This window comes from Beta vulgaris, chromosome 9, assembly GCF_026745355.1.
Source record: "Beta vulgaris subsp. vulgaris cultivar EL10 chromosome 9, EL10.2, whole genome shotgun sequence".
Taxonomy (NCBI): Eukaryota; Viridiplantae; Streptophyta; class Magnoliopsida; order Caryophyllales; family Amaranthaceae; genus Beta; species Beta vulgaris.
Genome location: NC_079210.1, coordinates 39851685 through 39878688, shown reverse-complemented (window position 1 = coordinate 39878688; position 27004 = coordinate 39851685). Strand labels below are relative to the sequence as shown.

At 34.8% G+C, this 27004-nt stretch overlaps 2 long non-coding RNA genes across 2 annotated transcripts; one reads left to right on the top strand and one right to left on the bottom strand.

Annotated features, from left to right (window-relative positions):
* Positions 1-26827, bottom strand: LOC109136119 (uncharacterized). Its single transcript, XR_007269866.2, has 2 exons — positions 26288-26827; positions 1-588 (listed from the first exon to the last, which is right to left on the bottom strand). It is a non-coding gene; the product is annotated as an uncharacterized LOC109136119 (long non-coding RNA).
* On the top strand, positions 8079-11371 carry LOC104903787 (uncharacterized). Its single transcript, XR_007269865.1, has 2 exons — positions 8079-8536; positions 10394-11371. It is a non-coding gene; the product is annotated as an uncharacterized LOC104903787 (long non-coding RNA).
* Positions 26828-27004: the final 177 nt, after the last annotated feature.

The following is a 27004-nucleotide window of genomic DNA, read 5'->3' as shown; positions in this document are numbered from 1 at the left end:
TTATAATGCTACAAATATCATTTTGTTTTTGCTTAATAACAAGAACGTAAACGGATTTGGTGGAATACTCACTAGATTTTGTATGTGGCCAATATAACTCACCTTTCAAAAGGGAGTTAGTGGGAAGTTCCATATCTAGAATCTGACGAGCACTGGAAGAGATAAAGAGACTACAAACTTGTCTATCGTTCCATTCTTTGCCATTAAGAGAAATAAGATCAACAACTTTAAACCTAGCGGCCACAAGTAAAGAAACATCATCCCTCATGATTGAAGTGTGACCATGAACCCATTTATCTTGAGCGGGTAGTAACTTCGACCATCGCAAACTTTCAAGGCACAATGCTTTAAGGTGGATGTTGCCTTCAATATTCCTCGTGAGCCCTAGGATATATAAATTTGCACTCGATTGTAGGCGAGTATTATGATAAGCTCTAGAGATAAAAAGCTGAGGATGCTGTTGAATGCGCCAGGCTTTTTACATCATTAAAAGTTCTAATGCTGCGAAGACCAAGGCCTTCCAGACCTTTTGGTGTAGAATCACACGTTTTTTTTTTCCAATGTATGCCTTGATTCAACGTTCCTTTCCTGAAAAAACGTGCAAGTAAAGCATCAAGCTTATACACTATTGTTTGTGGTGGGGACAAGGATGGAATTAATAGCGATTATTTTCGGTTATTGAGATAAAGTACGATATCGCCATTGAAAAATCTTCCCCGACCCTTGTCGAGTAGAGGAGTAAAATTCCGTACTTTAGAATCCGGAATTTAGTATAACATAACTTACTACAATAAAAAGAAAACACACCCTCCCGCTTTTTATCTCGCATGAATCTTTATTCCAATCTCTCATGTTATTGAAGAAACCTGCAAATAATTTCCCAATACATATATGAATTCATCTAATAGACAAGATCATCTCTTCCTGTACTGTGATTTTTGGGAGCTCTCCATACCAACTTTGTTCATTTTCCAGTCTTAAATTAGCATTAACCCCATCGCTAGTCAATCAGATCACAAACCCAACCACAACAATAACAATTATATCCAAATTCCGGATTCTCCAATAAAGTTAGCATGTCGACAAATCTCCAATAGAAAATAAATCGCACGAATCTTATCCACAATACCTGTAGTAGCCCTAGTTTTTAAGAGTGTTTATTTAAACATTAAATATTATTATTAAGTTAATTATGTTTCGAAAATTTCTTATCTTATTTGAGTTGTGGAATTTTATTTTTATTTGTCGAGTTATATTTATTTATTTAATAATATGAGATTATTTTACTATTATTATATATTTTGGGTTTTAGTTATTTAATTATTAGTTGAGCGGTATTTCGCAAATTAGAAAATCAAAGTCGATTTTCCATTTCATTTTCCATTGTCGGTTGTTTTTGGAAGTTAAACCCCAAATTTCCCCCTCATATGTCTGTCAAATAAGTAAACTAATTTTATTCCAACTTCAAAGTCGGTTTTCCATTTCATTTTCCAAGGAAGGTGCTCTTACAAAGGTAAATTGGGTTTATTATATGTTTTTTTCCATGAGGAATTGATGGATTGTGTGTGGAGATAATCATGTTATCTCAGAGAAAAGAAGGGAGAATTCCGTAGAAGAAAACTAATTTTATTCCAACTTGAAATGAATTATAGCCTACAAGAATATTGTCTGTTAAGCAACAATATTGTCTGCTACTCCTTACTGGTGTATGTTATTGCTCAACTGATAAGCTGGACAAGTTGTTACAAGGAAGTTAGTTTGTTACATTACTTCTTCTACACTCTTATAGATTTTTGCTTATATATATATATATATATATAGTTTCTTATAGGCTATAATTCATTTCAAGTTGGAATAAAATTAGTTTTCTTCTACAGAAGTCTTTCTTCTTTTCTTTAAGATGATATGATTATCTCCACACACAATCCATCAATTCCTCATGGAAAAAAACATATAATAAACCCAATTTACCTTTGTAGGAGCACCTTCCTTGACACATCACCAAAATAGCCTTGCACCTTATGTCACCTATTGTTCCCCAAGTGGTATACCATGAATTCAAAGCATTTTGCCCTTATTACGTTAGAAATTGAAACGGGTTGGAGGCAACTCAAATTCCACTAATTTAATAATTGTTGTCTGCATTAATTTCACATTTGCTATTAACTATATGCCCATAAAAATATCTAATAGAGAGCCTAGCTTGAACAATAGCATCATTTCACTTTGGTTCATAACAACAGATTCTAATGTCCGATATGATGCAAATGACTGAGAAGACTAGACTGAAATAACAATCTCTTCAGCGACTTCCGGCATGATACAGTGGCGGATCCAGCGTGGGTTCAGTGGGTTCAACTGAACCCACGCTGGATCCGGAAAAAAACTGAAATTTACAGGGCAGAAAACCAGGATATATAAAAAAAGCGCCTAAAATAATACAAGTTTGTAGATTTGGCTCAGCGGTGGAACGCGTTGTTTGTGGGAAGCATTAATGCTGGGCATAATCCATGTCGCGAGATCGAATCCCACTAAGACCCTATTTATTTTTTCTTTTTTTCCCTCCCTCATGTAAGAGTTAAAACCTTTTTTCTTTTTTCATGTTTCTTGTTTTATTTTTCTTTTGATCCTCCACTTTATAGCTTCTCTACTTATCCTGTCAAAAAAAAAGCTTCTCTACTTTATATTTGTAAAACTTTTTTTCTCTCCTTTTGTTTTTTTATTACTACACAACTTATGTTTTTATTCTTGATTTTATTTTTCTTTTGATCCTCCATTTTATAGCTTCCCTACCTTGTATTTTTTTTAACTTTTTTCCCTCCCTTTGTTTTTTTATTACTACAGCTTATGTTTTTATTCTTGGTTTTGTTTTTCTTTTGATCCTCCGTTTTCTAGCTTCGCTTATTCACAAATATTCCACTCCCACCAAGTACTAATGTATTAATAGGAAATGAATCTAATTTAATTTCTTTTTTCTTCCAAATAACTTGCTCAAACAATCAATTATTGATAGCATTAGTAATCTATTAGCCAACCTATATTACAAAGACCGAACTGTTGGTGAGTCGTTAATTATTAATAGCAATAAGGATTTATTAGTCAAACTTGTATAAGTGTTTTTAACGCCTTTAAATATATATAAGTATTCATAGTAAAATTTTAGCCGCACGCTTCGCGTGCATATAAGACTAATTTTTTGTTCTAAGTTTAAACAAGTTCGAACCCACGTTGTTCAATTCCTGGATCCGCCACTGGGCATGAACCATACTCCATCAGCGGAAGCTTTCTATCCATTCAACTCTCACAACAAGTCACATTCTCACATATCCAAAAGAATATACAAAACTTAACATCTTTAGAGCACCCTTAGTGGTGATTACAAACAAAGATCAAGTGGGTGATTGAAAAAAAAAAATGATCTTAATGGTGATTGGGAAAAAAATCAAGGGGTGAATGGAGATGAGTGGGAAAAAAAAACATGAGGTGAGTGAAAACTTGATCAGACATGGGAGTGAGACCCACAACTTGATCTGACGAAAAATAATTTTTTTTGGCTTCCCCAAGCCAAAACGACGCATTTCGACTAAAACTCGACCTACACGCGTCGTTTTGGCTTGGGGGAAAACCAAAAAAAATTCACTTTCGCCAAATTTCTGATGCGCGCGTCAGAATTTGACAACGGCTCTATTTTTCAGAGATCTACAATTAGAAATCCATTTTGCAATATTTTGGATAATTTTTTTTTCGTGCTATTTACTAATTTTATATGAAATATCTTCCACTTTTACACTTTTAAAAAAAATATTTTTGTGCATTTAATTTAGTTAATGCTAAAAATGCTAATTATGTATTTATAAATTAATTTTTTTTTATCAATTAGTAATGAATATTTAATATTATTAAAAAGTTGATAATAAAAATATTGTATAGTAATGATGGGTTGATGAAAGCGAAAAATATAGTTGGGTAGGGTAAAAAAGTTGTTTGGTACGTAAAAATAGTTGTGAAGATCTTTTTTTTTGATTCATTATTAAAAAGATGAGTGGGAAAAGATTGTGGGATATTATTTTTTAGAGATAGAAAGTTAAAACACCCTTAGAGCGCCATTACTCACAATCTTAAAAAAAGATCATCCCGCTCTCTTTCTAAAAAAACATCCCACAATCTTTTCCCATTCATCTTCTTAATAATGAATCAAAAAAACATATCATCCCAACTACTTTTACCTACAAAACTACTTTTTTGCCCCACCCAACTTCTTTTTCTTTCTTATCACCACTATATATTTTTATTATTTACTTTTTAATAAATTAAATATTCATTACTAATTGATAAAAAATTAATTTATAAATACATAATTAGCATTTTTAGCATTAACTAAATTAAATGCGCAAAAATATTATTTTTTTTTAAAGCGTAAAAGTGGAAGATATTTCAAATAAAATAAGCAAAATTATAAAAATTAGAAATATCTGGAAAAAAAAAATTATCCAAAATATTGCAAAATGGGTCTTTAATTTTAGATCTCTGAAACATAGAGCTATTGGTAAATTTCTTTATTTTTCTTCGCTTTGTATTTTCTAAGATATTGCATTTTTAATATTATAATTATATTATTTCTATCACCTGTCAGAATTTGACAATTGTCAAATTCTGACGCGCGTGTCAGATTTGCATGAGGATTTTCAGTCCTCTGCTCTACCAGCTGAGCTATCCCGACCATCCATTCATCTTTCTGGTGCATCATCTTCTCATTTTAGTTGATAACTCTAGTCTATGTCAAATAAAAGAAAAGGATGAAAAGTACTACTAAAGTCTTATCAAGGTATCGAAACCCCTTGGGTTTTTCAAATTTTTCTATAATTTTAGTACCAGTAATAATATGATATGAATTGTGAATCACTCAATTGAGAAATCTGACACGCATGTCAAAATCTGACGAAAGTATATTTTTTTTGGCTTTCCCCAGCCAAAACGACGCATTTTGACTGAGCTCTAGCCAAAACGCGTTGCTTTGGCTGGAGAAAAGCCGCAAAAAATTATTTTTTGTCAGATCAGGCGATGGTTCACACTCCAACGCCTAATTAAGTTTTCACTCATCCCATGGATTTTTTCCCCCCTCATCTCCACTCACCCCTTGATCTTTTTCCCAATCACCATTAAGAGCAATTTTTTTTCAATCCCCACTTTATCTTTGTTCAAAATCAAGTGGATGATCTTTTAAAAAATATTCTTAATGGTGATTGAGAATAAGATCAAGAGATGAATGAGGATGATTCGGAAAAAAAAAATACATGGTATGAGTGAAAGGATGAATAAGATTGTAGGATGAGAGATGCCAAATGTCACATTTTGACTGAATTTTAAATTGTTATAATTGTTATAAAATTTCCAACGATTTATTTTAGAAATACAAAGTAAAAAAAAATATTAATAGCTCTATTTTTCCAAGCTCTATAAATAGAGAACCATTTTGCTATATTTTCGATAAAAAAAAAATCAACTATTTACTTAATTTCTCTAATTTTATATGAGATATGTTTCATTTTTACACTTCAAAATAATAAAAAGTAGGAAAATTCCTCATGTACCCCTGAGGTTTGGCGTAATTCCAAAATTACCCCATATATTTGGGGTATAGCTCAGATACTCCTAAGGTTTATGTTTGAGCTCAAGATATCCTTATTAGGAAAGGAACCCTAACGCCGTTAGGTTTTCCCTCTCTCCCTAATTTTCTCTCTCCTATTCCCTCACCCATTACCAACACCCTTCCCCCAGCCGATGACCACCACCCACTCCGGCACCTGCGACCCTACCCTCTCCCTTCGTCGGCCAGAACAACATCATCCCCGGCGCCCCCACCCTCCCCCTTTCCCCCACCCTCGACACCCCACCTTAGCCTATTATTTTCCTCCATTTCCCCATTCTCGATTCCCCCGCCCCATCCATTCTCGTTCACTCCCTTTTCGCATTTGACGGGAGAAGATATTCAAGAAGAGTCGATAGAATCGAACTCTTCATTTCACAAAAAATTAGCAATTCTCTTGAAGTCTCAAAGCCACAAGAGTTAACCATGGGTCAAAAGGAGGAAAAGAACAAGCTAGGGTGGGGTGTCAAGGGTGAGGAAAAGGAGAGGGTGGAGTTGCCGGGGGTGCTAATGTTCTGGCCGACGAAGGGAGAAGGTAGGGTCGTCGGTGCCGGAGTTGGTGGTGGTCGCCGGCTGGGGGAGGGGTGTTGGCAGTGGGTGGGGTAATGAGAGGAGAGAAAATTGGGGGGAGAGAGGGGGAAAATCGAAAGACATTAGGGTTCCGTCCATAATAAGGGTATCTTAAGCCGAAACATAAACCTGAGGGGTATCTGGAAAATTCTCCAGATGTGGGAGGTAATTTGAAAATTACGCTAAACCTCAGGGGAGTACATGAGGAAATTTCCCTAAAACGTAAAGATAAGAGAGACGTAAGTAGTTGGATGGGTTAGAAATATTGAGTTTCACCTTACATCTATGCTCCCCCTCTCTCTTTTTCTCTTTAAAACCCTAACCTCCCCTACTCCTTCATCAGTTATAAACCCCCCTTTTCACTTTTATTTTCAATTTTTAGTTTATTTTCTTGTTTTGTTGAATAAAGTAGTATCTCTTTATGAGATTTCTTCAAACCTTATTATGGGATTTTTAGTCTCTAGGGTGGAGATTTCCTTCTTCCCTACGAAAGTTATGAGTGTTTTTTTTTTTTTTTTAGGTATGAAAAATTATTCTTATTGGTTGAAGTTCAAGACTCAACATAAAAGTATTAGAATCTCGGATGCGACTAACATGGCTCAATAAAGAATGCTTTCTCAAACTATGTCAGAATAATAGACTTCCTCATCAATATTTGTTTGATTCAACAAATACAAGGGGGCTACGCTGTATTGTTCGATCTGGTTCATTATAATTTCTTAGAAGATGAATTTAATTTAACCTTATTTAATTGTATCTTCTTTTTCTTTAATATCTATTGTACAACGTTTGGCTTTCAATTAATGAAATTTCTTTTTTTTAAAACAGTAATTGGGTGGGATAAAAATAAGAGAGAAAGAGGAAAAAATTTGTTGGGATGATTTTTTTTTTGTTCATGGTTAAAAGGATATGTAGGAAAAGATTGCGGGGTGTTATTTTTTAGAGAGAAAGTTAGAAAGAATGTGGGATGATCTTTCTTTAAGATCATGAATAATTGTACTCTTAGAAAGAGAGAGGAATGATTTTTTTTTAAGATTGTGAGTAATGATGCTATTACAAATCTCCCCAAGTAAGCTACTCTACCAAGCATTAACATTAACCCAACCCTCAATATACTACATCACATGATACCTACGTAAGGCATTAATTAATTTTTCAGCTTTAAAAATAAGAAAAAAGTACAGCAAAAATATATAATGTCAGCAACAATATTTTTAATTTAATTCAAGACAATGTAGTACAAAAGAAATAAATAATTCAACTCCCCCACCCCCCATCCATTTCTCTCTCCTTAATCTTTGTTCTGTCCTCTAATTTTAACATCGTATTGGTACGTAAGGTGTAATACTCTCATCTATTCCTTGCATAGTTTTCTCATGAAAGTATTACACCTCAAACTAGCTAATCTTAACATCGTATTGGTACGTAAGGTGTATATCTCATCTATTACTCTAAAAACTTTTTTCTAGAGCTATAAAGCTCAATCAAATGACATATGGATATGGAATTTATGACACCAAGTTACATCATCAAATCTTTTCACAACCATCTCGAAAGGCTATATGATGAAAGCTTGAACAAAAGCATCATTAACTTGCTTTAGAATACAAGAATACAAGATCCACAAGTCAACACAAAATAATAAGTTCATGTCAACAAAAATGTTATCATAGTATTGGGCCCTAGGGACTAGGGAGTAATTTTCATGTATTCTATAAATAGTAATTTCTAATAAAATTCATTAAATATCATTGATAAAAAATCAGAGAAGATATCCCGTAATTTTTTTAAAAAATGATTCAATCAACAAAAGCAAAAATTAAGTATAGTTATGACATGTAGTTAGAAAAAATAAGTCGGAAGAGAGAAAAAGACAAGGACCGGGATTAAAACGACACAAAATCAGGTTCATGGGATAAGAGAACAAAATAAAAAGGGAAATTCTATACAGTAGCCCTAAATTTATTTAAATTACATATGATAGCCAAATTTAAGTTGGATTACATATGGTCAGCCATCAAATAGAGTGTGCTTAGTTTAGGTGTCCTTAATAGATGCTTTTCAACAGGACTTAAAATAGGATTAGATAAAGTTAAAAAGTTCTTGTTTAAGAAAAAAGAAAAACAGTTAGAAGCTCATTGAAAACATTACGTTAGTTTCCTTTGCCCTTCATTTCACTTCAGACCTTTCATCTCCTCCATCTTTCTTCTTCCACTTTCTGCTCATATGTGTAATCAATCTCTTCATTCATTATATTGTGATTCTGGTTCTACCAAAATTGCATCATTGTCCTTATTAAGTAAAGTTGCTGCTAATTAGGTATGTCAAAATTTCCTTTTTTTGTGATTTCGTCTGAATTATGCTTTGATTTTTATGCATCTTGTACGGATTAAGCTTTCATCAATCAAATTTGAATAATACCTTTTACTAACAAATTATTTCTGAACTTGATAACAACTTCTCCATGATTAATCTCTGTGTGAATTACAATTTGATATTGATGCACGATGTTGGTCAAGGTGAAACTCCGCATTCAAATATAATTTTCCATAATTTTGTTTGATTCAGTATCGAATTTCCCCTTCTTTTGTTAAATTATGTGCAGATTATGCTTGTGTTTTGCTATTGTGTTTGATTATGGGTTTTTCTGTCTATGTCTTGACTACGATTATGACTGAAGAATAGGTGAAGCTTTGGTATCGAATTTCAGTATAGGGGGTTTGGATGTTGATCTAATTGTTGGTGATGTTGATAAAGTTAACCTTATTGATTTTGTTATTGATTATCAGGATGAGTCCCAAAAGAAAACATCTTTGTTCCAAAGTACCCCTGCTTTTACTATGTTCACAATTCGAGTCATCATGAACTACTTAATGAAGATGTTTGACAATTTACCAAACAGTAAGTTTTCTATTTATGGGTTGGTGAGAAAACTGAACCAAATGAACCTATGAAAGCAGTGAAGAGTTTGAGGCTAGGGAAAAATCTGCAGAATCAAACACTATAAGCAAACCCAATTCACCACCTATAAATCCAAACCCCAACATAAACATGAACACTCCTAGGAGGAGCCAAAGACTTCAAGCAGTAGAATCATGTTCTAGAGATAATTTTGTGGACATAGTTGTGGGTTCACTTCCCAATTCACCACTCATGATGGAAATTGGAATGAACCATGCAATTGAGGATACATGGCTCAATATCATAGTTGAAGGTTATTAGACCCCACTTGAAGGAAGAGGGAGAGGGAGAGGAACCGAAAGGCAGAGTGAGTCTAAGGGGGTAGAGGAAGGATAATGGTGAGTGTAGTAGGTGATGTTCCACTACAACAAACTCATCCTTTATCCAGAAAAGTGGATGACATGCATCTTGTGTTGGATAATGTCCCTAAACCACTTGCACAAAACAGTAATGTCCAAGGTTCAGAAGTTCCATCAAGTACTAATGCTAAAGGTTCATCTAGGGCTCTAAAACATCGTGCATTGGTGGCAAAAGGGATTCCAAAGACAATTCCTATTAGAAAGGGTTAAATGTCAACCAAGTTCTTTCTTCTGAGGTGACTAGTACACCTATAATCGATCTAAACCGACATTGGGTAAGAGAATCTTGATAATGAGGATAGTAAAGGTGAAACGTACAACCATGGTACACATAAAAGTGACAATAAAGATTGTAAGGTCAGATAGGGACACAATGGAGAACATATATGATCAGTTTGATCTATATGTTGATCAAACATTTGAAGATGGATACCTGACCAAGCTATACAGAAATGGAGATTAATCAGATTATACAATCATGAAGATCGTGGAAAGATAGTCCTAAACAGTGGTGGAGCCAGCAGGGGGACATGGGGACAGATGTCCCCCCACTTTAAATATTGATTTCATGGTTAAAAAGAAAAAAGGCAAAACAGAGTGAACCACCTTGGAAGAGTGTGGTTTATTAAGTTGGGAGATCATAGTAATTGGACAAAACACAAATTTAACCCTAAAATTAAGTGTGAAGTAAACAAAACCAACTTTGTAGAGAGTTTCAATGCGACACTTGGCATTGATAAATGTTATGACATTGTTGGAAGGCATATGTTTGTTGTTTAAACAAGTGATTTACTTCAAAGAAGGCCATGATTTACTTACAACTTTGCTTAATAGATATTTATTTTGACTTGTATAGGTATAAGAAGAGTTATAATGGCGAGGCTTGCCATTAGAAGGCAAGTTTGTGAGGGGTGCGAAATGGATGACTTATCCCCTAACATCGTAAAGAGAGTGCAAAAACTATGCCAATATTCGAGGTCATGCAAAGCTTATTTCTCTCTAGACAAGGTAGGTTTGAAGTGCAAGACCACGTCTGCATGTGAGCTTAAGAAACATGACTTGTGCTTGTAGTTTGTGGCAAATAAGTGGAATACCACGTAAGCATGGTATGAGAGCCATCTTACATGCCAAAGAAGATCCACACAAGTATGTGAGCAATTGGTACGATGTAGAGGTTTATAAGAGAGCTTAATCCCACAACATCAAGTCAATACCAGACCAAGAACAATGGCCTGCCTAAAATAACACTACCAAAGATTGCTCCACCTGTGATGAAGAAAGGGGAAAGAAGAACTTGTAAGAATAGGGGGCAAGAAGACCTTGTAAGAATAGGAAAAGAGCTGAAGATGAGTAACCAAAAGGAAAAAGGTCAAAGACACTTAAATTGCAGCAATTGTCAAACAAATGGGTCATAATGTTCTAACATGCAAGGGTGGTCCAACAGCAAAGCAGAAGAACCAGAAGAACCAGAAGAACAAGGCTAAAGCTTCCTCCTCACCACCTGTTACTAATGCCACAGTTCAAGAAGTGCGAGAAAGGAGAAGTGCACGACTGAAAAGGAGAAGTGCACGATTGTTTTCATCACAACCTGCTGGACATTTGTGACTTAGTCAATCCCAAGAACATTACATAATAGCTGTGGTTTTTGTTGATGCATTTTGGATCAAAAGTCTCCTATAACTGCTAGTAGATAAATGGATGGTACTTCTTTATGAAACATTTTCGTATAGGTTACCTTTTGGAATATTTTAATTTACTTATGTAGTTTTTGTGCAGAGAAAACATTTTGTAATATTGAGATTGTGAGATGTAATATAGTCTAGAAATTGTCTTCTGGGTTATCTTATTTATTTATTTAATAATACAAGTCCGAATTCATGTCGAAAAGAATTGTCATCCTCTTATATAAAATCAGTTTCAGCCAATCATCAAAGGGAGTTGTTACACTGCATGCATTTCCCTAGTTTCTATTGTTCTTTGAAGGAAACACACTTCTTATCTCTATGATGATGGCTATGTAATTCACCTGATATTCTTTCTAAGAGGGATATAAATATAATATAACTCAATCTAACCTAATCTAACCTTTATTTAACTAGTAGTTAGCTGAAGTATAAGTTTTTATCATCATAAATGCCATGAATAATAACCACACTCAAATTGAGGGCCACCATATGTAATCAAACTTAAATTTGGCTACCATGTGTAATCTAAATAAATTGAAGGCTACCATATAGAATTTCCAAAGTAAAAAAGAAAGTGTAAAGTTTCATTTCAAACATCCAAAAAAAAAAAAATTCACCTACCGAAATGTAAGTATTGGTGTTTTTATCGTAAAAACTAATGTTAAAATTTGAAGATAACTAAAAGTAACTTTCTAATTCACGTGTACGTATGATATCGTCTAAACAAGAATCTCTTCCACTCACTTCACCATACAAGAAACCAAGATGCTCACAATACCCAAAATTAATAGTGAACAAATTTTCCACTTATCATTAGTACCATCCTTTGCCAATCAAAACATAAATCCAATATGCGATAATGACGATAAATCCAAATTCCCATTTTCCAGCAATAATCAAATAATCTCATCCACGGTACCAACTATAATGTCTGAACTCATCATCAATAAAAGCTTAACATCTTCACATTAAACCTCGAAAATATTACTCCACTTATACCTTCATTGACACATCACATCATGCACAGACACAAATCACATAAACAGCCTCAAACCTTATGTCACCTGGTTTTTTTTTTACCCTAAGTGGTATACAATTAATTCAAAGCATTTCCTCCACTTGCTGGAAACCAAGGCCAAGTTCCCATTTACCATCAATAACCATATAATCTCATCCATGCCAACCATAATATGTCCAAATCTCGACAACCCATCGCTCCATAAAAGCTCAACATCTTTACAATAAACCCCGAAAACATTACTCCAACTCTCAAGTCTCCATTTATCCCTTCATTTCCACATCACATCATGCACACCATCACTTATATAGCCTAAAACCATATGTCATCATACATTCATTCAAAGCATTGCCTCTCAATTGCTGGAAACCAGGGACAAAGAAGGAAGGGGGGGGGGGGGGGGGAGGAATACGCTAATTCATAAGTTCTGTCAACACCAATTACCCATTTTCTATCAGCAATATGCCCATAAAAAAAATTCATCAGAAAGACTTTATGATAAAAACTTAAACAATAACATCATTTCCCTTGCTTCATAATATAAGATCCCCAAGTCTATTGGAGGCACAGAAAACTAGACAGAAATAAACAATCACTTCAGCCACTTTAAGCACGACGATTCTCTTACACTCACACCAGATCACATTCGTCGCAGACCCACAAAAATATACAAAACTCAGCATCCTACAAACCCCTAAGTGAGCTAGACTTCAAGAAAAATTCACATATTTCCTTACCTGAAAGCTAACATTAGATAGTACCTACAACCTACCTAAGGTTATGGTAATTTTTAAGCTTTAAAAACTAGTATAGTATAACAAAAAAAAGTTGTGAGAAAATATTTTAAAATATTTTTGGTTTAGTATAACACAACTTGGTCCAATAAAGATATCTAATGTTAACCTAATGTGAAAAAATCTGCCTTAAAAGCTCTCATAAATCTGATCACAATACCAATTATAATAAAGCACATACCTCAAAAACCCTGATATACATTACTCCACTAATACCTTGATACCACCACCTTCGTCATAAACATATCGCCCAAAATAGCCTTAGACCTTATTTCACCTTTTTATTCCCTAGGTTGTACACAATTAATTAATTCAGAGCGTTTCCTCTTATTTGGCTTCAAACCAGAATGCACAACTAAATTCCACTAAATTCATCATTGTTGTCAGCACTAAATTTCACAATGTTGTCAGCTACATGCCAAATATGATGCAGAGAAGACATAGAGAAACAATCTCTTCATTCCAGCATGACCATACTCTTTCAATTGCATCCATTCAAAACTCAGCATCAAATCACATTCCCACATACCCACAAAATATACAAAACTCATCATCCTATAGACCTCCCTAAAAAAGCTAGTAGACAACAAGCATTGACATCAGCCCATACTTGGAAGTTATACATCACATGGTACCTACCTAACACCAATAATTTTTCAGCTTAAATACTGAAATACTAGTATAGCAAAAATTAGTTGAGCAGGAATATTTTCAATTTAGACTCACATATATTAATTTCTTAATACAATAATAAAAAATAGTACACCCACCATCCCATTTCCTTTCTCTCCTGAATGTGTGTTCCAATCTCGGTTCTCTAATGTTATTGAGGAAACCTGCAAGTATTCCCACATCAGGGGACATATAATTTCATCTAAAGAAGAATCTCTTTTCACTCGCTTCATCATACAAGAAACCATAGTCATTCGGTGCTCATCATACCCACTAATTAAAATTTGTTCTTAACACAAATTTCCAACTTTGAAATATCCTTAATAACAATCGTGGTCAACCATATATGTAGATCCAACACGAAACTTTTACTATTCTATGTAAATTCCTATTTTGCCCAGTAAAGTGAACATGGCAACAAATCTCCTATTATAAAGTCTCACAAATCACAAAACATTACTCTGCTAATTTGCTTATACCTTATCACTGAAGATACCTACCATTATCAATCACAAAACTCGACAACCCACTTATCGCTTCACAAGAAAAATCTTTACATGTTTACAATAAACCCAGCAAACATTACTCTACTTGATAGCAGCACCTTCCTTGACACTTAACATAATATACACACTACAACGAAAGCCTTAAGCTTTATCACCTTTTTTTTCAGCAAGTGGTATAAAATAAATTCAAAACATTTCCTCTTAATTTGCTAGAAACATAAACACAGGAACAAATCTTAGTCCCACTAATTTCATAATTGTTGTCGGCGCTAATTTCACATTTGTTATCAACAGATCACTCATATATTTGTCTTGAAAACTTCATTCACAAAATCCAACCACATAACTCAACACCAGGCCCCTAAATACTTAACATGTAAAAAAAACCTGAAATCATTACTAGACTAGTACATTGATAGGGGATACATCCCATGATATACCCATCTCCTAAATAGGCTCAAAACTTATGTCACCTTTTTCTTTCCCCAAATAGTATATAGTTAAATCCAAATCATTTGATTCATTTCCTCATATTTCAACAAAATCATGAGGGGAAGGACCAACTCAGTTCCACTAATTTATTAATTGTTGTAGACTCTAATTTCACATTTGTTGTCACCTGTATCCCCCTATAATCATCCAACAAAAAGAATGCTCTATGTTGATCCATTACATAACATACAATGATCCATTACTTAACATCTAAACAAAACTCTGTTCCAGTCACTTCATCATCCAAGAAACCAAAGTTATCCAGTTCTCACCATAAACACTATTGATGTTGAACACCATTTTGCAGCCTCGACTTGTCATTAATACTATTCCTGGTCAACCAAAACACAAATCCAATACGCAATAATGAGAACAAATAAAAATTCCCATTTTCCCAAATCTCTAGAACACAGGGCTCTGTAAAAGCTTAATATTTTTATTTTTTACAATAAACCTCGAAACCATTACTCCCCTTATCCCTTCATTGCCACATCACATCATGCGCACATCACCTAAATAGCCAAAAACTTTATGTCACCTGAGTGGTATACAATTGATTCAAAGCATTTCCTCTCATTTGCTATAAACCACGACCAAAGGAGGGGTGGGGAGGAACACATCAACTCCGCTAATTCATAAATGTTCTCAGCACCAATTACCCATTTTTCGTCAGCAATATGCCCATAAAAAATCCATCACAAATGATTATGATAATATCTTGAACTATAGCATCATTTCATCTGCTTCATTATCCCTGAGTCTACAGCAGGCAGAGAATAGTAGACAGAAATAAACAATAACTTCAGCCACTTTAAGCACGACCATTCTATTTCAAGGGAAGCTTGAAGTCCACTCAACACTCACATCAGACCACATTCGCCACAGACCCATAAGAATATACATAACTCAGCATCCTACAAACCCTAAGCGAGCTAGACTACAACAAGGATTCACATCTGCCCATACTTGAAAGCTAAACATAAGATTGTAACTACCTAAGGCTTTGATTACTTGTAAGCTTTTAAAAAAAGTATAGTATATCAAAAAGTTGTGAGTAAATATATTTTCGATTTAGTATAACATACCTTCGTTCAACAAAAATACACCCTCCCACTTTGTACCTCTCCTGACTCTTTTTTCCGATATATAACATTATTAAGGAAACCTGCAATTCTTTTCCCAAATCAGACGCTCGTAGAATTTCTTGTAAAATTCTTGATTCCATCCATAAATCGATTATCACGCACTCCATCATATAAGAAACTGTAGCTATTGGGTGCTCATCATACCCACTAATTGGATTTCGTTCTAAATACCCACTAATTGGATGTCGTTCTAAACACAATTTTACGAGCCTCAAATATCATTAATAACTCCCAGATCAATTAGTGAACAGATCACAGATCCAACATACACATAAGTTAACATCATGTTAACAAATCTCCCTTAGAAAGCTCTCACAGAACTCACTCATGATACAAACTGCAGTAGAGCACACAGAAACCCATCACTTCCTAAATAATTCTTTAGCATGTTTGAAATGAACTCTGAAAACATTACTCCACTTTTACATCACATGATAAACACATCACCAAAACAACCTCAAACCTTATCTCAACTTTTTATTCCCAAGCTCTATGCTATTAATTCAAAGTGTTTCCTCTTATGTTGCTGCAAACCAAAATGGGATGGACGCAACTAAATCCATAGTTGTTGTCAGCACTAATTTCACAATTGTTGTCAGCTATATGCCCATAAAAACATCTAAGAGAGAGGCTATATGATGAAGGATTACACAATCACATCATTTCACTTAATATACCAGATGGTCCAGATCCCAAATCAAATATAACGCACAGAAGACAAGACAGAAATAAACAATCTCTTTAGCCACGTCTAGCATGACCATACTCTTTCAAAAAAAGTTCTTCCAGTCAGAACTTGCATCAAATCAGATTTCCACAGACCCATACGAATTATATAAAATCAGCATCCTATAGACCTCCCTAAATGAGCTACTAGACAAGAGGCATTGAAATCAACCATACTTGGAAGTCATACAGCACACGGTACCTCAGCTTTAAATACAAGTAGATAATAGCAAAGATAAGTTGTGAGCAATAATAATTTCAATTTAGACTAGCATATCTGAATAGAATAAAATATACCCACCATCCCACTTCCTATCTCTCCTAAATCTTTGTTCCAATCTCTACTCTCTAATGTTATTGAGGAAACCTGCAAGTAATTTCCATTTTCAAGGCACATAATTCTATCTAAACAAGAATCTCTCACTCACTTCATCATACAAGAAACTATGGTCATTAGATGATCACCCTTCACACTATTGTTCTTTATTCTGAACAGAATATTCCAGCCCCAAATTGTCATTATGTTATCCAGGCAGTATGGTTGATAATTAAATCAATATAAACTGAATTACCACTCTCATTCAACTCAATAAGGTTAGCTTGCCAATAGATGTATCATAAATTAGTCTCAAGAATCTCATTCCAGAACCAACTACAAAACTCCACATAGGGATCCCTAAGGCCTAAATACTTAACATGTATAATTAAACCCTATAAAATTACTCCATTAGTACCTTGAAAGTCCCTGGATGCATCACATGATGTACACATCACCTTAATTTGCCTCAAAACTTGTCTCACCTTTTTCTCCCCACGTAGTATATATTTCAAATCATTTCCTCATATTTTGCCAAAACCGGAGGGAGGGCACAACTCAATTGCTCTAATTCTTAATTGTTGTCTAACTCTAATTTCACACTTGTTGTCACCTATATACCCATATGATCCTCCAACAGAAAAATTACTTATCTTGATCTATTACATAGCATACAAAAATCCAAGATAGAAGAGTATGAGATCACTCCGATGTGTTTTCCTAGAACTAAAGGCGTTCGCTTGCTCCATAGTAAATTATTCGAAAGTCGATTCGAAGTAGGGAACACTAAACATAAATAAACTATATCTGTAGGCAATTGCCATGCACATTCTCCAAAGTCCCACATCTAATATATAACTCAGCATCCCATGCACCGCATAAGAGAGCTAGCTTATCACAAGCAATCAAATCTTCTCATACCTCAAAGTTCAAACATTCATACATCACGTGGTACCTACCCAGGGCTTCAGGTTTAAATATAAGTATCATTTAGGAAAAAAGTTCACGTCAACAAGAATATCATAATTCTAGAAGACATGATTTGGTACAACAACCTCCCACTTATACCACTCCGTAATCTTTGTTCCAAACTCTAATGTTAATATTGATTGGGACATATGGACTAGGGAGTAATTTTTTCATGTATTCTTTAAATAATAATTTCTAATAATAATTCATTCTCATTGATTAATAATAAGAAAATATACAACATGAAGAAAAGAATTAAAGATAATACAATAAACAAAAACAAAGATTAAGAGTAGTTACTACATGTAGTTAGAAAAAGAAGAAGTGGGAAGACATAAAAAGAGTTAGATTAAAACCACAAAAATTAGGTTCGTGGACCAAGAGAGAAAAATGATAACAGAAGTGTAGAGTTCCCTTTGAACATCTCAAAAAGAAAATTTTACACCAATCTAGGGGAAGAACAGTAAGCATTGTTGTCTTCAATGTAAAAATAATGTTAAAATCTAAAATAACTGCAAATAATTTTCTAAATCAGGTGCACATATAATATTATCTAAACAAGACTCTCTTCCACTCACTTCATCGTAATCAGAGTTATTCGTGCTCACCATTCCCACTATTAATCAGACTTATAATTAATACCATATGTGGTAAATCAAATCACAAATCCAATAATGACAATAAATCCAAATTCCCATTTTCCCCAATAACATTAACTTGTGAACAAATCTCTCATAAAAAAGTTACATAAATCTCATTCCCGGTACCTACCATAATAAGTCACAAAAAGGTTTACAATAAACCTCAAAAACATTACGCCACTTATATACACATCACCAAAATAGCCTCAAATGCTCAAACCCTATGTAACTTGCTTTTCCAAATGGTGTAGAATTATTTCAAAGAATTTCCTCCCAATTATTAGAAACCGGGAAGCCGCCGGGGGGGGGGGGGGGGGGGGGGGGTTAGTAATTCAGTAATATCGTCAGGTTGTCATAATGAATTTTCCACTAGTTGTCAGCAATATGCCCATTGAAAACCCCACCACAAAGGTATATAGTGAAACTTGAAGAATAGAATCAATCACTTGCTTCATATAAAAACCATCACTCTAGCCACTTTAGGCACGACCACCATACTCTTTCAAGTGGAGCTTTCATCCATTCGATACTCACATCAAAACACAATCACCACAAACCCACAAGAATATCCAAAACAAAGCATCCTACAAACTGTCTCTATGTCAGCTAGCAAGCATTCACATCTGCCTAATCCTGGAGAGTATACATCACAAGGTCCCCAACTAAGGCTTTGATTGTTTTTCAGCTTTAAATACAAGTAATTATAGTAAAATCAAGTTGTCACCAAGAATCTATTCAGTTTTGTATGACATAACTTTGTACAATAAAAAATACACTCAGCCTCCAGTTTCATCTCTCTCCCAAATCTTATTTCCAATCTCTAATGTTATCAAGGAAACCTGCAAGTGATTTCCCAAGTCAGGTCCAAATATAATTCATCTAAACAAAGATCGTCTCTAACTCACTTCATCATACAAGAAACCTTTGTCATTGGGTGTGGGTGCTCTCCATACTCTTTGTTCTAAACACCAGTTTCAGCCTTGAATCACCATTAATTACCTCACTCGTCAATCAGATCACAAATCCAATACACAACAATGACCATTAAATCAAAATTTCCATTTCTGCCTAAAGTAATGAGCTTGTTGGCAGATCTCTCTTTTCCCATGAGTCATTAATAACACAAATATCATTCAGAATACTAACCATAATGAATCACAAAACTCAACAACCCCTCGCTCCCAAAATAGTAAAGCTCTTTACAATAGACCCCCAAAACATTACTCCAGTTATACATTGATAGGAGCATCTTCCGTCACACATCACCTACACAACCTCAAACCTTTAGGCACCTGCTCTTTTTACCCAAGTGAGATACAAAGCAAGGGGGGGGGGGGGCTTAATTGTAGTAATTCAGTAATATTGTTAACTTGTCAGTATGAATTTTCCACTAGTTGTCATAATTTAGTAATATTGTTAACTTGTCAGTATGAATTTTCCACTAGTTGTCAGCAATATGCCCATTGAAACATCCACCACAAAGGTATATAGTGAAACTTGAAGAATAATATCAATCACATGCTTCATATAAAAACCATCACTCTAGCCACTTTAGGCACGACCACCATACTCTTTCAAGTGGAGATTTTATCCATTCGATTCTCACATCAAACCACAATCACCACAAACCCACAAGAATATCCAAAACTAAGCATCCTACAAACTGTCTCTATGTCAGCTACCAAGCATTCACATCCGCCTAATCCTGGAGAGTATACATCACAAGGTCCCCAACTAAGGCTCTGATTGTTTTTCATCTATAAATACAAGTACTTATAGTAAAATCAAGTTGTCACCAAGAATCTATTCAGTTTTGTGTGACATAACTTTGTACAATAAAAAATACACTGAGCCTCCAGTTTCATCTCTCTCCTAAATCTTATGTCCAATCTCTAATGTTATCAAGGAAACCTGGAAGTGATTTCCCAAGTCAGGTCCACATATAATTTCATCTAAATAAAGATCGTCTCTCACTCACTTCATCATACAAGAAACCTTTGTTATTTGGTGTGGGTGCTCTCCATACTCTTTGTTCTGAACACCAGTTTCAGCCTTGCATCATCATTAATTACATCACTCGTCAATCAGATCACAAATCCAATACACAACAATTACCATTAAATAAAAATTTTCATTTCTGCCAAAACTAATGAGCTTGTTGGCCGATCTCTAATTTCTCATGAGTCATGACTAAGTAACACATATCTCATTCACAATACCAACCATAATGAATCATAAAATTCAACAACCCCTCGCTCCCAAAATAGTAAAGCTCTTTACAATAGACCCTCAAAACATTACTCCACTTATACATTTATAGGAGCATGTTCCGTCACACATCACCTAAACAACCTCAAACCTTTAGGCACCTACTCTTTTTACCCAAGTGATATACAAAGCAAGGGGGGCTTAATTTTTGTAGTTCGGTAATATTGTCAACTTGTCAGTATGAATTTTCCACTAGTTGTCAGCAATATGCCCATTGAAACATCCACCACAAAGGTATATAGTGAAACTTGAAGAATAATATCAATCATTTGCTTCATATAAAATCCATCACTCTAGCAACTTTAGGCATGGCCACCATACTCTTTCAAGTGGAGCTTTCATCCATTCGATTTTCACATGAAACCACAATCACCACAAACCCACAAGAATATCCAAAACTAAGCATCCTACAAATTGTCTCTATGTCAGCTAACAAGCATTCACATCTGCCAAATCCTGGAGAGTAGACATCACAAGGTCCCTAACTAAGGCTCTGATTGTTTTTCGGCTTTAAATACAAGTAATTATAGTAAAATCAAGTTGTCACCAAGAATCTATTCAGTTTTGTAGGACATAACTTTGTACAATAAAAAATACACTCAGCCTCCAGTTTCATCTCTCTCCTAAATCTTATTTCCAATCTCTAATGTTATCAAGGAAACCTGCAAGTGAATTCCCGAGTCAGGTCCACATATAATTTCATCTAAATAAAGATCGTCTCTCACTCACTTCATCATACAAGGAACCTTTGTTATTGGCTGTGGGTGCTCTCCATACTCTTTGTTCTGAACACAAGTTTCAGCCTTGAATCACCATTAATTACATTACTCGTCAATCAGATCACAAATCCAATACACAACAATGACCATTAAATCAAAATTTCCATTTCTGCCTAAAGTAATGAGCTTGTTGGCAGATCTCTCTTTTCCCATGAGTCATTAATAAGTAACACAAATATCATTCACAATACTAACCATAATGAATCACAAAACTCAACAACCCCTCGCTCCCAAAATAGTAAAGCTCTTTACAATAGACCCCCAAAACATTACTCCAGTTATACATTGATAGGAGCATCTTCCGTCACACATCACCTACACAAACTCAAACATTTAGGCACCTGCTCTTTTTACCCAAGGGAGATACAAAGCAAGGGGGGCTTAATTTTAGTAATTGAGTAATATTGTCAACTTGTCAGTATGAATTTTCCACTAGTTGTCAGCAATATGCCCATTGAAACATCCACCACAAAGGTATATAGTGAAACTTAAGAATGATATCAATCACATGCTTCATATAAAAACCATCACTCTAGCCACTTTAGGCACGGCCACCATACTCTTTCAAGTGGAGATGTCATCCATTCGATTCTCACATCAAACCACAATCACCACAAACGCACAAGAATATCCAAAACTAAGCATCGTACAAACTGCCTCTATGTCAGCTACCAAGCATTCACATCTGCCTAATCCTGGAGAGTATACATCACAAGGTCCCCAACTAAGGTTCTGATTGTTTTTCAGCTTTAAATACAAGTAATTATAGTAAAATCAACTTGTCACCAAGAATCTATTCAGTTTTGTATGAAATAACTTTGTACAACAAAAAATACACTCAGCCTCCAGTTTCATCTCTCTCCTAAATCTTATTTCCAATCTCTAATGTTATCAAGGAAACCTGCAAGTGATTTCCCAAATCAGGTCCACATATAATTTCATCTAAACAAAGATCGTCTCTCACTCACTTCATCATACAAGAAACCTTTGTTATTCGATGTGGGTGCTCTCCATACTCTTTGTTCTGAACACCAGTTTCAGCCTTCAATCACCATTAATTACATTACTCGTCAATCATATCACAAATCCAATACACAACAATGACCATTAAATCAAAATTTCCTTTTTTGCCTAAACAAATGAGCTTGTTGGCAGATCTCTCATTTCTCATGAGTCACGACTAAGTAACACAAATCTCATTCACAATACCAACCATAATGAATCACAAAACTCAACCAAATAGTAAAGCTCTTTACAATAGACCCTCAAAACATTACTCCACTTATACATTGATAGGAGCATCTTCCGTCACACATCACCTACACAACCTCAAACCTTTAGGCACCTACTCTTTTTACCCAAGTGAGATACAAAGCAGGGGGGGGGGGGGCTTAATTTTAGTAATTCAATAATATTGTTAACTTGACAATATGAATTTTCCACTAGTTGTCAGCAATATGCCCATTGAAACATCCACCACAAAGGTATATAGTGAAACTTGAAAAATAATGTCAATCACATGCTTCATATAAAAACCATCACTCTAGCCACTTCAGGCACGATCACCATACTCTTTCAAGTGGAGATTTTATCCATTCGATTCTCACATCAAACCACAATCACCACAAACCCATAAGAATATCCAAAACTAAGCATCCTACAAACTGTCTCTATGTCAGCTACCAAACATCTGCCTAATCCTGGAGAGTATACATCACAAGGTCCCCAACTAAGGCTCTGATTGTTTTTCAGCTATAAATACAAGTAATTATAGTAAAATCAAGTTGTCACCAAGAATCTATTCAGTTTTGTATGACATAACTTTGTACAATAAAAAATACACTCAGCCTCCAGTTTCATCTCTCTCCTAAATTTTATTTCCAATCTCTAATGTTATCAAGGAAACCTGCAAGTGATTTCCCAAGTCAGGTCCACATATAATTTCACTAGTCTTACATGCACGCAATGCGTGCGGTAATGTGTGACAATAAATGAAGTAGAAATAAATTAATTGGGTAGAAGAACTGTTTTTATATTTTGTTTTCTCAAAAAACTAATGTTCAGTTTAAATATTACTTTCCCCCTCTTTTCATTCAAATAAAATAGTTAGTTATCCTCTATTTTTTTTCCTTTTTATTCATTTTTTCTATTTTTTAGTGTCCCCCATGTGTTGCCTTATATAATAGAGATCTAAATAAAGATCGTCTCTCACTCACTTCATCATACAAGAAACCTTTGTTATTCGGTGTGGGTGCTCTCCATACTCTTTGTTCTGAGCACCAGTTTCAGCCTTGCATCATCATTAATTACATCATTCGTCAATCAGATAACAAATCCAATACACAATAATTACCATTAAATCAAAATTTCCATTTCTGCCTAAACTAATGAGCTTGTTGGCCGATCTCTCATTTCTCATGAATCATGACTAAGTAACACCAATCCCATTCACAATACCAACCATAATGAATCACAAAACTCAACAACCCCTCACTCCCAAAATAGTAACGCTCTTTACACTAGACCTTGAAAACATTACTCCACTTATACATTGATAGGAGCATCTTCCGTCACACATCACCTAAACAGCCTCAAACCTTTAGGCACCTGCTTTTTACCCAAGTGATATACAAAGCAAGGGGGGCTTAATTTTAGTAATTCAGTAATATTGTCAACTTGTCAGTATGAATTTTCCACTAGTTGTCAGCAATATGCTCATTGAAACATCCACCACAAAGGTATATAGTGAAACTTGAATAATAATATCAATCACCTGCTTCATATAAAAACCATCACTCTAGCCACTTTAGGCAATGACCACCATTCTCTTTCTAGTGGAGCTTTCATCCATTCGATTCTCTCATCAAACCACAATCGCCATAAACCCACAAGAATATCCAAAACTAAGCATCCTATAAACTGTATCTATGTCAGCTACGAAGCATTTGCATATGCCTAATCCCGGAGAGTATACATCACAAGGTCCCCAACTAAGGTTCTGATTATTTTTCAGCTTTAACTACAAGTAATTATAGTAAAATCAAGTTGTCACCAAGAATCTATTCAGTTTCGTATAACATACCTTTGTACAATAAAAAATACACCCAGCCTCCAGTCTCATCTCTCTCCTAAATCTTATTTCCAATCTCTAATATTATCAAGGAAACCTGCAAGTGATTTCCCAAGTCAGGTCCACACATAATTTTATCTAAACAAAGATCGTCTCTTAGTCACTTCATCATACACTTGCCGGTTCTCTCCATACTCTTTGTTCTGAACACCAGTTTCAGCCTTGAATCACCATTAATTACATCACTCGTCAATCAGATCACAAATCCAATACACAACAATGACCATTAAATCAAAATTCTCATTTCTGCCTTAACTAGTGAGCTTGTTGGCAGATCTCTCATTTCTCATGAGTCATGACTAAGCAACACAAATCTCATTCACAATACCAATCATAATGAATCACAAAACTCAACAACCCCTTGCTCCCAAAATAGTAAAGCTCTTTACAATAGACCCTCATAACATTACTCCACTTATACAATGATAGGAGCATCTTCCTTGACACATCACCTAAACAACCTCAAACCTTTAGGCACCTGCTCCTTTTACCCAAGTGATATACAAAGCAAGGGGACACAACTCAATTCCACTAATTTCATAATTCTGGTAAACACTAATTTAACATTTGTTGTCAGCCACAACCCCATAAAAAAAAATATCTAACAGAAAGGCCATGAAAACTTGAATAATATTATCATTCACTTGCTTCACGATACCAGATCCCAAAGTCAATCAGAAGCAGATAAGACTAGGCAGAGAGATATTATCTTTTCAGCCACTTCAGGCATCACTATACTTCCTCAAGGAAAAATGTCCGTCCATTTAACACTGACATCAAATCACTTTACCACAGAACCACAGGAATATACAAACTCAACATCATAAAAATCGCCTCGAGTGAGCTAGTGTACAACAAGCATTGACATCTGCCGTACCTCAAATTTATACATCAGTTTAGTATAGCATGACCTTGTACAATAAATATGCACCCACCCTCCCACTTTCTATCACTCCTTAATCTTTGTTCAAATCTCTAATGTTAACATAGTACTGGAATGTAGGGCCTAATACTTTCATGTGTTTTTTAAGAGTAATTTCTAATAAAAAGCATCGTATAAACAAAGAATGAAGATTGAGAATAGTTAAATAACATTATTAGAAATTTAGACTACTGAAACCCAGAATACTGCTCCACTTACTCTTTTAGTCCCGACAAAACATTTCACCTCAAATCAGCAACTTAGATGAGTTAGCACGACTACCCAATGAACAAGAACCCATTAAAATATGTATGTGTATGTGAGCACCTAATGCTCCGTGCATATCTAGAAGTGAACTACCAGAATCAGACAAGCAACACTTAAGAGAATACTTCCCTATATTCTCTAAATCAGCAATTCACTAACCACACATCACATGATCCAAACTAAAACACATTCGACAAATACCTAATGTTACTTGACCATCCAATTACTAAATCCACACACAAGTAATACTTTCTAAGAGATAAGCCGGTACCATAGTAGGACTAGTAGCAAATAATAGGGTGTAATCACATTTGTTAACTACCATAAAATAAATCAGTAACAGCAAAATCTAGCCTAAATTAGAAAACAATAACTAAATGTACAAATAAAAAAAAGAAGTTAATAGGTTGAGAAATAGACCTATAGTGGATAATATAATGGTGATAAGCTCCTTATGCCGCATAATTTGATCTTCTTTATCTTTCCATTTACGACAATTAGAGTCATCAATCCTGTGAACAATTCACTCGCGGATGACGAAACATCTTCCTCGGACCTGGTTAAACCCAGAAGAGGCGCAGGCGAAGGAGGAGGCGCAAGCGAAAGTGCATGCACTCCAATAATGGACTTCTATTAATGGAAATTTTCAGAGTAAAGAATTGATCCATTACCACTCATATAAATTGAAAATTCTCAATTATTATGGAATTTGATATCCAGAAACCGAAAAGATGGTGTTCTGGAGAACACTATGAATTCGAATTCCGGAACTTCGCATTCCATCATAATAATAATAATGATGGGAAAACTAGTGGAATTTCAATTATCGCCGAATTCTGCGAAAGAAAGAGAAAGGTAAAATTTTCATTAGGGTTTGTAAATTCGTTCTGCGATGTCTGCAATGAGGATTAGAGGGTGCTTTTATTAAACTTATTAAATGAGGCGGTGTAAGTTTCTGAGTTCTGATTACGCGGTTATGAGGAGCATTAATAACGGTCCTTTTGATTTCTTGAGAAGGAAGGGGGAGTAACTTATTAGACGCGGTTAGCTACACTGAAATTTTCTGATCTGAACTTATCTGATCTGATCTGAACTTATTTTTTCTGATCTGATCTGATCTAAATTTATTTTTTCTGA